Here is a 12,513-nt window from a genome sequence, read left to right as displayed (position 1 = left end):
GCCTATTTGGGAGTTTCGTATCTTTTTGGTGGTATTCATCTTTAGGTTCATTTCTTTTCCACTCTTCAAAATGGAGGCAACGCATACTGGCCTAAAACCACAGTTATTTTTACTATATGTTCTATATAGGCACTGGACACTATAGCAATTTTGCATGCATTCCAAACCCCTTAAAATACCTGAACTCAACAGAACTATTCAAGAGAAAAAATTCCAGCCACAGTAAACATTGGGTTGACCGGCTCTTTTTTCCACCATTTTGAACCAAATCACATGCGTATGAAGAATACTCTCTAGATGGCCGCAAACAGGCAAAACAGGCCCTATCAAAAAGTCATGTTATGCATATTCTGACATTCTCATTGTCAAATTGTACATGTACCTACTATTTCATATCTCCTCTATTAAATCATGCCATTTATTGCAGGTCTTTCACTCAAAAATTCACCAATATTCACCATCAAACAGAGGACCTATTTTCCGCGTAACTACTTCCGTACTGTGGTCAACCAACAACCAAGGGCAAATAACTGTGGTCTTGTGCCTATTCAGACCTATTTGTCGCTTCAAACTAAAAAATATTTTACCAGTACAATCTCAGATGTATAGCAAATTAAATCTGAAAGTTACACTTTTGTTGAACTATGCACTAAAATTTGACAGCTTCCAATGTTACACATGGTATCGGTCAAATCTGAGCAAAAAAAAAATTTGCGTACTGTTCAGATGAAAAAAAAACGCAAAATTCTATAACCTTTTTGTTTGATGAGATTTTCACCCAAAATAAAAAACAGCATGTTTCCTTATTATATATCTATCCAAATTAAGAGCCACTTCAAGTTTGATTACAATATCACTGTTCCAATTTTAAGGAAAACTATTCATATAACAAAAAGCACGTCAAAACGCGTAGTCTACTCACACGAAAAAGTAAAATGTGAACTAAGAAAAATCCTGTAGCTGTCAAATTTGCCCTTTTTAAGCAGCCCAGTATGTGGCAAATATGAGAATGAATAGCTTTTGTACTTATATGTGTCATATACTTTTCAGTGATCATTCATTTAAGGCTACCCTAGGTAAAATGAGACAAACAGCTCTGAAAAGTCCAATATGTAAGCTTACTAAAAAGCTTATGAGTCTTTCTGGAATGAATATTTCACTCAAATCTTACAGTTTACAGGCATTCAGTGCACTCTGTAAATGAAACATGCACACCATGACCATTTACACTGCACAAAATTAGAAATAACACATTGGATGGCATTGAAATTTGAACAAATAATAAAAGTGTACAAATAGGGACAACAATAGCATTTTATTGAGGGTTTTTAGGTCTGACAGCATGGTAAGTTTCTCAGGGACTCCTGATAGTCCTACAGACACTTTGGTGCAAATCATATAAATATACCACATTATACCTCAATAAATAAAAGGTACTTTTTAATTAGCCATTTTCAGAAACTTATATATTATATAATGATATCTGCATACAAGGGCTAAAACTTCACAGTTCACACACAAATTACATTACTCCTGCTAAATAAATGCTAATACAGTTAGTCAAGTAAGATGATAAATTGCAGAAAGTTCAGTGCTAAAGTCCGATTATTTTCCGATTAATCGCTCGGAAGGCCTTCCGATTATATCCGATTAATCGATTATCACTATGCTGTCCGATTATCATCACTAATAATTTGGCCAAATTGAATGTCAGAGTTATGGAACTTGACCCAGTGAGGTTGGTAATTGACCTAGAAAAAAAAAAAATAAGTTTCAAAGCTATATGACTTTAAACGATTGCTGTATGTACTTGCATGCAAAAACTTAACCAAGGTGTGATGCCGATGCCAGGGTGAGTAGAATAGTCAAGCTAAAAATGCCAAGGTCAAGGTCACATACTCACAATATACACATATGGAATGCATAGTGAAGAAGAGTAACATAAATACTTTACTTCCTCAAAGTTTCATCAAAACAAAAGTCAATTACATGTGTTTTACGAGTATAAAATTTTTGCTGGTCCATATAATTGACTTTTGTCATTAGTTATGGCGTTTGGATGATGTTAAATAGATTTTAGAATACATTTGATGTGCACAAGGGTTTTGTGGGGTTGCAGAGTGGGAGGGGGGTAGTAGTTTAAGTCATGGCCACGCACCTTGCACCTGTGATCCAGACCATACTCTGGACAACCCGGACCACGTTTCAGAACGACCTGGACCATGTCTCTGAAAGTTCTATCAGGGCTCTCCCTATAGTAGTTTAAGTCATGGCAGTGGCTAGAGAACCGGAATCGGTTCCCTAGACAGCGAACTTATTCGTCCGGAACCGGTTCTCTAGCCAAAGTACTGTGCATAGGTTAGGGAACCGGAATTTTATTTCTATGCATAAAGCTGTCGAAATTCATTTTTATTTTTTTTGGTAAGTACCATGCATTTTATTATCTTAATTAATTTTACCATTTCAGCAAGCCATGCCCTTTCATTTATTTGTGTTTACTGTGTCTCCAAAAGTGTACTCGCTGCATACTGTCCGCCATATTGGAATGATAAAATAAACTAGTACGAATGAATGCGGAAATCGTCAGCACTGGATTAAGCCGAAATAAACTTGAAATTTAAACTTAAAAGGTACAATACAATAAAAGAAACAATTAAAACAAATTGAGTAATTTCTGTTAATTAGTTACAGTTTTATTTGGCAAATCAGCAAATCAATGCCTTTGGCCAATTAACATAAACACAAATTGAATATGGCCAAGACATACATACACATACATAATACAGGCATATTTATATACATATTCAATATAACATGGAGTAGAGACTATCGTGATAGACATAGTTCTTATTTGTCGATACATTTATACAAAAAACTTAAGAAGCAGCTATGCGCTCAAGGGTTTCATTTCTACGCTTAAACGCATCCTTTAAATATTTTGCAGTGTTATACATAGATTTTTTATATGTAGAAGGAAGTATATTTACAAATTTTTGTATCGTTGGCCAAGATATATATTATTTCCAAAATACTTTCTACGTATATCGACATAAAGAGGACAACAAAGCAGAAAATGGTATTCTGATTCAATACAATTTAAATTACACATTTTACATATTCTTTCATTTCTAACGGTACCTACGAATCTACCTAATTCGATTTCCAACTTGTGAGAGCTTAATCTGAAACAACTTAATTCTTTTCTTAATCCATCATTTGTTAAAACATCAATATATTTTTCAAAACAAAACTCTGTTTTGAATTTACTATAATATTCTAACTTGGACATTGATTGGACAGAAGCAAGCCAGTTTTGGATAAACTGGTCGCAAATGCGTTGTTTAAACATTGGCAAATAACTTACATTATAATCAAAATTATTCCAAATATCACTATAACCAAGACTGTCTAATAAACGCTAGATAGATTTTGCCCAACAGTTATCGTTACTGTTATTACACTGTTCTATAAAAAATTCTATACATAGGGAAGTTTGGATTTTGCATTAATATTTTTAACCAATATTTTAATGCTCTTTGTTTACAAATAATTGATAACGGGAACCTTCCCAGTTCCCCATAAACTGCTAAATTTGGGGTCTGTTGACGAACTCCAAGTATTGTTTTACAAAACTTTATGTGCAACTTGTCAATTTCTTTAAAATCATATATGCCCCACACCTCAGAGCAGTATGTAAGAATTGGTACAACCATGGTATCAAATAAAGAAAGTTTAGTTTTCACATCTATGTGTACACGAGTGAATAATGATAATAAGCTACTATATGCCTTAAGTATTGATCACATATCTTTGAACATGAAATGCCGAGGTGTTACATACCATTATTTAAAGTGATCAAAGAATCTGTATGAAGTTTTAATGGCAATTAAATTAGTTTGTACATCTATAAACATGTATTATCATGGGAGGACGGACGTTTTGGCCACGGACGTTTTGGCCAAGAAAATTTTTGAGGTAGGATGTTTTGGCCAAAACAATTATTTCCGTAATATGCAAAATATGATCTGGATATTAATATGTTATCATATGTTATAGTTATCATGACGCAAATACAAAACAATATTATTTTATATTTAAATGATTTAAACATAGTACATGTTTAAAGCAAATAACATTTAAAAACGGCAAAGTAGTTTTCACGTATCCTTTCGTTCTAGTTTATATCATTCCAATATGGCGGACACGGTAGGCGGAGAGTATACCTTTGAAGACAGTAAACGCAGATAAATACAAGGGCATGGTAAAATTAATTAAGATAAAAATATGCATGACACTTAATACTGTAACAGGCCAGGTACAAACCTTTATCTTTTAGACTTCAACTGTGTAAATGACCTGCACGGATGACATACATATTTTATATTACACCGGATAATGTCAGGGGTTCCACTAGACCTGAAAACCCAAGAGTCCCAGGACCCTTGGGCCCAAATTTTGAAGGGTCCTTTTCCGAAATACAGGAGTCCTGTCCCAACACGTCCATACAATTGACTATATTTTTTTTATTTAGTTAGATCTTAAAATTTATACTAAGAAAACAATAAACCCAAGATCATGTTACAGCATAATAAAAATGTCAGTTTCAGGTCATATATTGTAAACTAATATTTATCAAAATTCATGTTATTTTGATTAGGTTTTGCTCCTCTATGTTTCATTTAATTTTTAATAACAGAACAGTGCTATAACACTCCATAAAAATGTATCCAAAATGCACTATCCGGATACTGGTACACTTTTGGAATGTCATCAGAAAGTAGTTTTTGCTCAGTTTACTTGGCCAACTAAGCTAAATCAGAGAAAGATCCTCAAATAATGATGCTACTTATCATTAAAAACTGCATTGAAAGTCAGTTTTTTAAAGGAATTTTGGAAATATGCATATGACATCGGATGTAATTAGACTCGTGAACGGACATTCTAAACTTATTTTTGCTTTCAAAATTCATTCAAATTACGGTATGATTACCAAGCAATGGTCTAATTTAAAGTTTGCATGAAAAAATCTTGCAGGGTACTTTTCACATGCTCGGTAATCAGCTGCTTACGATAATTTAATAATTGGCGCCTTTTTTGACAGTACACAGGATCAATACGCTTTATCAATTAATTTCAACACTTCGTTGATTCTTGTTACCTATGTGCACTCGCCGTGACGTAACTTGCTGATAAAAAAATCAGCGAGGCATGTCTACAGGAGAAAGGGCGGGATTTTGCAGACGATCAAAGGCAGGAGGGCATGGCCGCGAGTGTTTATTTTGGAATACACGTGTCTATCGTGGAAATAGTTTTACTGAAGGAATGAATGATAAGAGAAAGGATTATCAAAGGAAAATGCCTCCGGGTCCCGAAGGACGCACGGGGTCCCGGGTCAAATGGAACCCCTGTAATGTTCTATTATTTGACTTCTAGTAAATGTCGTCTGCTGATACGAGGCATTTGATTGGAACGCGCACCGCTAATAACCAATCATTATCACTTGTATGTCATCTTGTTCATGGTTGGTCAATTGCACTTACGGAAACTTACGAAGTTTTGTTTTGTAATGCGTTGCTTAGATACTATTGCTGCGACCAATGAAACAATTGTTAGATCTTTTTACGCGGTAAAATGTGCATAAAATGTGTAAACGATGATTGTTCGAGAGGGTTCTTTCTCTAGCTGCACAAGCGTCGAGTTCCCTCACTTGCTAACGTTAACAAGTAGGATTTATACATTGTTAATATGTACATTGTATATTAGTTGGGATAAGACACAGGTTGAATATTAAATGTGATATCTACTTTTGAATTGTTGATTTACTTTAAGGTCTGAACTTTATTCCCGAGTCGGATTCGAACCCCGTACTCGTATTTCTCTTACCAACTGATCTTGTCCCCTAAAACCCGGCTTAGGAAGGCGGTGCCCGTTACATTTGGAACCTCTGTAGATTGAACCATCCTGGTATTGTGAATGTCAGGGTGATCAATCCAGATTATATGGATCCAGGGGCTGTTACTCCGTACAGAAGGAAATAATTATTTTCATGTACATATGGACTTAATCTGTGTCTTATCCCATAATATTGTTATTACGTGTTTCTATGTATTTTATAAAAACAAGAGGACCATGATGGTCCTGAATCGCTCACCCATCCCCACATGACCCAGTGTTGAACTGAGTATGACGTCGTTATTTCTATTATTTGACAAAGTGACCTAGTTTTTCAGCACATGTGACCTAGATATCATCAAGATAAAAAATTCTGACCAATTTTCATGAAGATCCATTGAAAAATATGGCCTCTAGAGAGGTCACAAGGTTTTTCTATTATTTGACCTAATGACCTAGTTTTTTAAGGCACGTGACCCACTTTTAAACTTGACCTAGATATCATCAAGGTGAACATTCTCACCAATTTTCATGAAGATCTCGTGAAAAATATGGCCTCTAGAAAGGTCACAAGGTTTTTCTATTTTTCGACCTACTGACCTAGTTTTTGACGGCACATGACCCAGTTTCGAACCTGACCTAGATATCATCAAGCTGAACAGTCTCACCAATTTTCATGAAGATCTCATGAAAAATATGGTCTCTAGAGAGGTCACAAGGTTTTTCTATTTTTAGACCTACTGACCTAGTTTCTGACCCCACGTGACCCAGTTTCGAACTTGACCTAGATATCATCAAGGTGAACATTCTGACCAATATTCATGAAGATCTCATGAAAAATATGGCCTCTAGAGAGGTCACAAGGTTTTTCTATTTTTAGACCTACTGACCTAGTTTTTGACCCCACGTGACCCAGTTTCGAACCTGACCTAGATATCATCAAGATGAACCTTCTGACCAATATTCATGAAGATCTCATGAAAAATATGGCCTCTAGAGAGGTCACAAGGTTTTTCTATTTTTAGATCTACTGACCTTGTTTTTAACCCCACGTGACCCAGTTTCGAACTTTATCTAGATATCATCAAGGTAAACATTCTGACCAATTTTCATGAAGATCCATTGAAAAATATGGCCTCTAGAGAGGTCACAAGGTTTTTCTATTTTTAGACCTACTGACCTAGTTTTTGACCGCACGTGACCCAGTTTCAAACTTGACCTACGTATCATCAAGGTGAACATTCTGACCAATTTTCATGAAGATCCATTGAGAAATATGGCCTCTAGAGAGGTCACAAGGTTTTTCTATTTTTAGACCTACTGACCTAGTTTTTGATCCCACATGACCCAGTATCGAACTTAACCTAGATATCATCAAGGTGAACATTCTGACCAATATTCATGAAGATCTCATGAAAAATATGGCCTCTAGAGAGGTCACAAGGTTTTTCTATTTTTAGATCTACTGACCTAGTTTTTACTCCCACGTGACCCAGTTTCGAACATGACCTAGATATCATCAAGCTGAACATTCTGACCAATTTTCATGAAGATCTCATGAAAAATATGGCCTCTAGAGAGGTCACAAGGTTTTTCTATTTTTAGACCTACTGACCTAGTTTTTGACCCCACGTGACCCAGTTTCGAACTTGACCTAGATATCATCAAGGTGAACATTCTGACCAATATTCATGAAGATCTCATGAAAAATATGGCCTCTAGAGAGGTCACAAGGTTTTTCTATTTTTAGACCTACTGACCTAGTTTTTGACCCCACGTGACCCAGTTACGAACTTGACCTAGATATCATCAAGGTGAACATTCTGACCAATATTCATGAAGATCTTTTGAAATATATGGCCTCTAGAGAGGTCACAAGGTTTTTCTATTTTTAGACCTACTGACCTAGTTTTTGACCCCACGTGACCCAGTTTCGAACTTGACCTAGATATCATCAAGGTGAACATTCTGACCAATTTTCATAAAGATCCCATGAAAAATGTGACCTCTAGAGTGGTCACAAGCAAAAGTTTACGGACGCACGCACGGACGCACGCACGGACGGACGCCACGCGATCACAAAAGCTCACCTTGTCACTTTGTGACAGGTGAGCTAAAAATAGGTTCTTAAGTTAATTGTAAGAATAATGATAAAAATTATCTAAGTTATTTACTTTTTAACAGAAATATTGAATTGTTATAATGAGAAAAATTAAGTTTCAGTTCCAAGTGTTAATAAGGACATGATTCTCTTTCTTCTGAGGACGTATCAACTTCAAGGATGGAATGGTGGATACCCCTCTCACTGCTTAGAACGTGCTGCCTACCCGGAACGGTATGTGATTTTTCTGCCTCGTAGGATGATTCCGGAATGAGAAAGTGAATATTGTACACTATCATGTGATTAGTTTTTAAATAATAAACATCTCCTGAAGCTCTGAATACGTTATTACAGGCAGGGCAATTAAAATATTAAATGTGAATGAAGAAATGTTTTTCATCTTGAATACAGATGATAAGAAGTGTCGCGTTTATAATAATCAAGAGCAGACGAAAATTGTTGAAGTTGAAATTATGCTAAGTAATATACTATATTGTATATTTCGAGATTTTATACTTTATATTATTCGATTGTACCATGGGGTGCAGAACTGTGAATTTCTGGCAACAAACTGCTGGAAATACAATCTACATCTTCGTTGAATTTCTGGCAACAAACTGCTGGAAACAGTCTACATTTCAGTGAATTTCTGGCAATAAACTGCTGGAAAGATAGTCTACCACTTCGTTAAATTTCTGGCAATGAATTGCTGGAAATAGCCTACAACTTCAGTGAATTTCTGGCAAAGTGCTGGAAACAGTCTACATTTCAGTGAATTTCTGGCAATAAACTGCTGGAAAGATAGTCTACAACTTTGTTAAATTTCTGGCAACGAATTGCTGGAAATAGCCTACAACTTCAGTGAATTTCTGGCAACAAACTGCTGGAAATAGAGTCTGCAACTTCAGAGAATTTCTAGCAACAAACTGCTGGAAATAGAGTATACAACTTCGTTGAATTTCTGGCAACAAACTGCTGGAAATAGAGATATATGTTCAGCCGGATATTGATAATGCGCATGGGCGATAATAAACTTCTGGCGAAAGGGTTGCTGAATATAGATTCGTGATGACTTCAAACAGATCACATATTCCGTTCTCATTCCTTGGCAGCATCACGTTCTACGGCAGTGAACGTTATATGGGGTCACGTATTCATCCACCTACTTCCGGAGGAGCCATTCATCTGAGACGAACAAGAACATCCATAGAATTATATAAGTTAAGTAGATTTTCTGTATTTTTTTATTTGATTTTTTTAGATAAATTAATAGAACTGTTATGCTTAGATGTTTCATATTTACGATGAAATTTCTGTCAGTTACCTAGTTATTTTTGGTATGATATCGTCGTCTGCAAATTAAATGAAAATTCACAGCTTTAAACAAATTTTATTAGAGATTATTTTATTTTTTCTTATTTATTTGTAATGTTGTTTCACATAAAACATGCAATTTATTCACAGGTTATATTATCTAGATTGTTACATTAGAATTGTATGTATACTTCAATCGTTACTTGGCAATGTAAACGTAACGTATATTATTCTTACAACGTCGTTTAACATAAAATGTCATTTTCACATTATTTCTAATTCAAGGTCCATAAGTATTGTCAGTTTAAACGGTGTCTACTCTTAATTTTTTGCATTTAATACATAAACAAAGTTTAACAATAACAAATAATGTATTGCATTGTAATCAAATATTTATTTGTTCTTATAAGTAAGAATAGTGAAGTATAAGACTGCTTTATACTATTTGCTTGATGTTAATATGTACTTTTTATTTTTCAGTACATAGTTACCTTGACCTTGTATAACCTTCCGGTATGGAATGCGCTAGCTATAGAACATTGCTGATGTCAAGAAGCCAGTCAAGAATCTTACGTATAGAGACTTTGTCATAGAATTGATGTGTTACGTGTGCGTGTATCATCCATATATAGACGATATAAAACGGAGGAATATTCTTTATCCTTTGTGTTTTGTGTTAAAGGATTGTGACTTTGTGTAGTTTTACATAGCTTGATGAACATTGTGTGAAGAATCATGGAACAATATAACAATATTCACATTATAATATGTTGTATTATGAATTGATTTGGATAGTATGCTTGATGATTAAGCAATAATCTTTGATTGACATGCATATGATAATTCATTATGTCCTATAGATATATTAATTATTAATATGTATATTTTAAATTTGAATTTCTCCGTAAAGGTTTTAATTTGTTTTTATTGTTGGATACAGGCACATGTAGCACTTAAGGATATTTATGTATAATTTACTTATCTATGTATCACTTGTTTGGCTTCTTGACTTCAGATTTAATTCAACATTCGTTTCATATTCATGTTTGTTGGTCACAGCAATTAGTATTGCATTATAATGGGTCTACTTTTATTTTTTGTTTGTTTAGTTTGTTTTTTAAAATTTTGTTCTCAAATTTTCAATTTTTGCTCCAAAATTTTATAAGGTGACGTGGGGAGGTATGTAACAGGCCAGGTACAAACCTTTATCTTTTAGACTTCAACTGTGTAAATGACCTGCACGGATGACATACATATTTTATATTACACCGGATAATGTTCTATTATTTGACTTCTAGTAAATGTCGTCTGCTGATACGAGGCATTTGATTGGAACGCGCACCGCTAATAACCAATCATTATCACTTGTATGTCATCTTGTTCATGGTTGGTCAATTGCACTTACGGAAACTTACGAAGTTTTGTTTTGTAATGCGTTGCTTAGATACTATTGCTGCGACCAATGAAACAATTGTTAGATCTTTTTACGCGGTAAAATGTGCATAAAATGTGTAAACCATGATTGTTCGAGAGGGTTCTTTCTCTCGCTGCACAAGCGTCGAGTTCCCTCACTTGCTAACGTTAACATGTAGGATTTATACATTGTTAATATGTACATTGTATATTAGCTGGGATAAGACACAGGTTGAATATTAAATGTGATATCTACTTTTGAATTGTTGATTTACTTTAAGGTCTGAACTTTATTCCCGAGTCGGATTCGAACCCCGTACTCGTATTTCTCTTACCAACTGATCTTGTCCCCTAAAACCCGGCTTAGGAAGGCGGTGCCCGTTACAATACCAAGAAACAGTAAATTTCGGCAGTAGTATGCATAGAAATAAAATTCTGGTTCCCTAGCCTATGCACGGTATTTTGGTTAGAGAACCGGTTCTGGACGAATAAGTTCGCTGTCTACGGAACCGATTCTGGTTCTCAAGCCACTGCTTTAAGTCATGGCCACGCGCCGTGCACCTGTGGTCCCGATTGTCCCAGTACCAAATTGATATGCAAGATATAACAACAAAAATGTTATAAAAACTCAGCGGGTAATACTTTACCAGCGTGGGCAAACAGCTTCACAAGCTCGCAGTGTGGTGCATGTATAATGCACCTGTCAATATTTTGCCCGCCCAGGGGGGCGGCGGGCTGACCCAGGGGAATTTGACATTTCGAAAAAAATTTTGTCTAAATCCCCACCCTAGAGACAACCTTTTTTGTCTAAATCCCACCCTAGAGCCTTGTTGGTACATCAAATGTTTGTCTAATTCCCGCCTGTCGGGAATGGCCTTCTGTCTAAAGTCCCGTGTATGCCCGCCGCTCCCCCGGGCGGGCAAAATATTGACAGGTGCATAACCGGACCACTGGCACTGACAAAAAATATAGCCTATCCGAAATCTAGGCTACTGTACGACAGATTAAAAATAATAATATATGGCAAGTCCGTTATTTCGACAGCAATAACTCATCAAAAATGTGTACTGTATACCTATTTAAAAAACTCCTGCCCTAGTCCGATAAATCCGCTTTGTTTTTTTTTCCTGCAAATAACGCGGAAGTTGTTGTTGTTGTTGTTGATTTTGAGTTGTGTTTTTTCGTCAAGGTCAGAGACCACCAATTCAAAAAATGTATTGTGTACACTACGGTAGCGCTTTCAATCTGTTGCACTGACGGAACGTGTGACCGAATGAAATGTGTCAAAATTTTCCCCTAGTAGAATGAAATATGTTAATAGTTGATTGGAGTGAGGAAATTATTTGTTATAAAATTTTTTCAATAGAATGGTTAATCTTATTCAAGAGTTTGAAAATAAGATGCATCAAATACGGACATTTAAACAGCAAACGCTAAATTGTAATTGGAAAGCGTTTCACGTTTCACTAGTGCTGGTTGTTTTTCTTTGCTTAAAGTAACATTTTGGGCAATATTAATAAGTCAGCGAATTCTTAATGTTGCTAGATGTTCTAGTAAATATTTCCGAGAAAGAACCTTTCTTTTTCAGATTTAAGACGTGAATAATTCAACACTAACTGTCGGTATTAAATAGATTCGTGTTGCTGCAAGGTCTAATATTTGTGACGGACTGGAAGATAATCATAATTCAATAAATCGGAGTTCTTTTAAAAGTAAATAAAATAGCTCCTCTATTTGGGTTTCTCCACTCGTATGTATTTTCACTCATCTCGTTCTATTAAAAATAGTTCTCA

At 35.3% G+C, this 12,513-nt stretch overlaps 1 protein-coding gene across 15 annotated transcripts in view; it reads right to left on the bottom strand.

Annotated features, from left to right (window-relative positions):
• The window catches only part of LOC123545048 (uncharacterized), a 550,315-nt gene extending 538,430 nt beyond the window's left edge, over window positions 1-11,885 (bottom strand). For 13 of the 15 annotated variants that reach the window (XR_008370329.1, XM_053539105.1, XM_053539148.1 and 10 more), the window contains exon 1: window positions 11,796-11,885. The gene's annotated coding sequence lies outside the window, so the exon portion shown is untranslated. Of the gene's footprint in view, window positions 1-11,367; window positions 11,440-11,795 lie in introns of those variants that run through there. The other 2 variants (XM_053539131.1, XM_053539139.1) reach the window with 2 other exon arrangements.
• Between the last annotated feature and the right edge of the window lie 628 nt (window positions 11,886-12,513).

Source organism: Mercenaria mercenaria, chromosome 1 (assembly GCF_021730395.1).
Source record: "Mercenaria mercenaria strain notata chromosome 1, MADL_Memer_1, whole genome shotgun sequence".
NCBI lineage: Eukaryota > Metazoa > Mollusca > Bivalvia > Venerida > Veneridae > Mercenaria > Mercenaria mercenaria.
The sequence above is the reverse complement of the archived record's forward strand: the minus strand, read 5'-3'. Positions and strand labels throughout refer to the sequence as shown.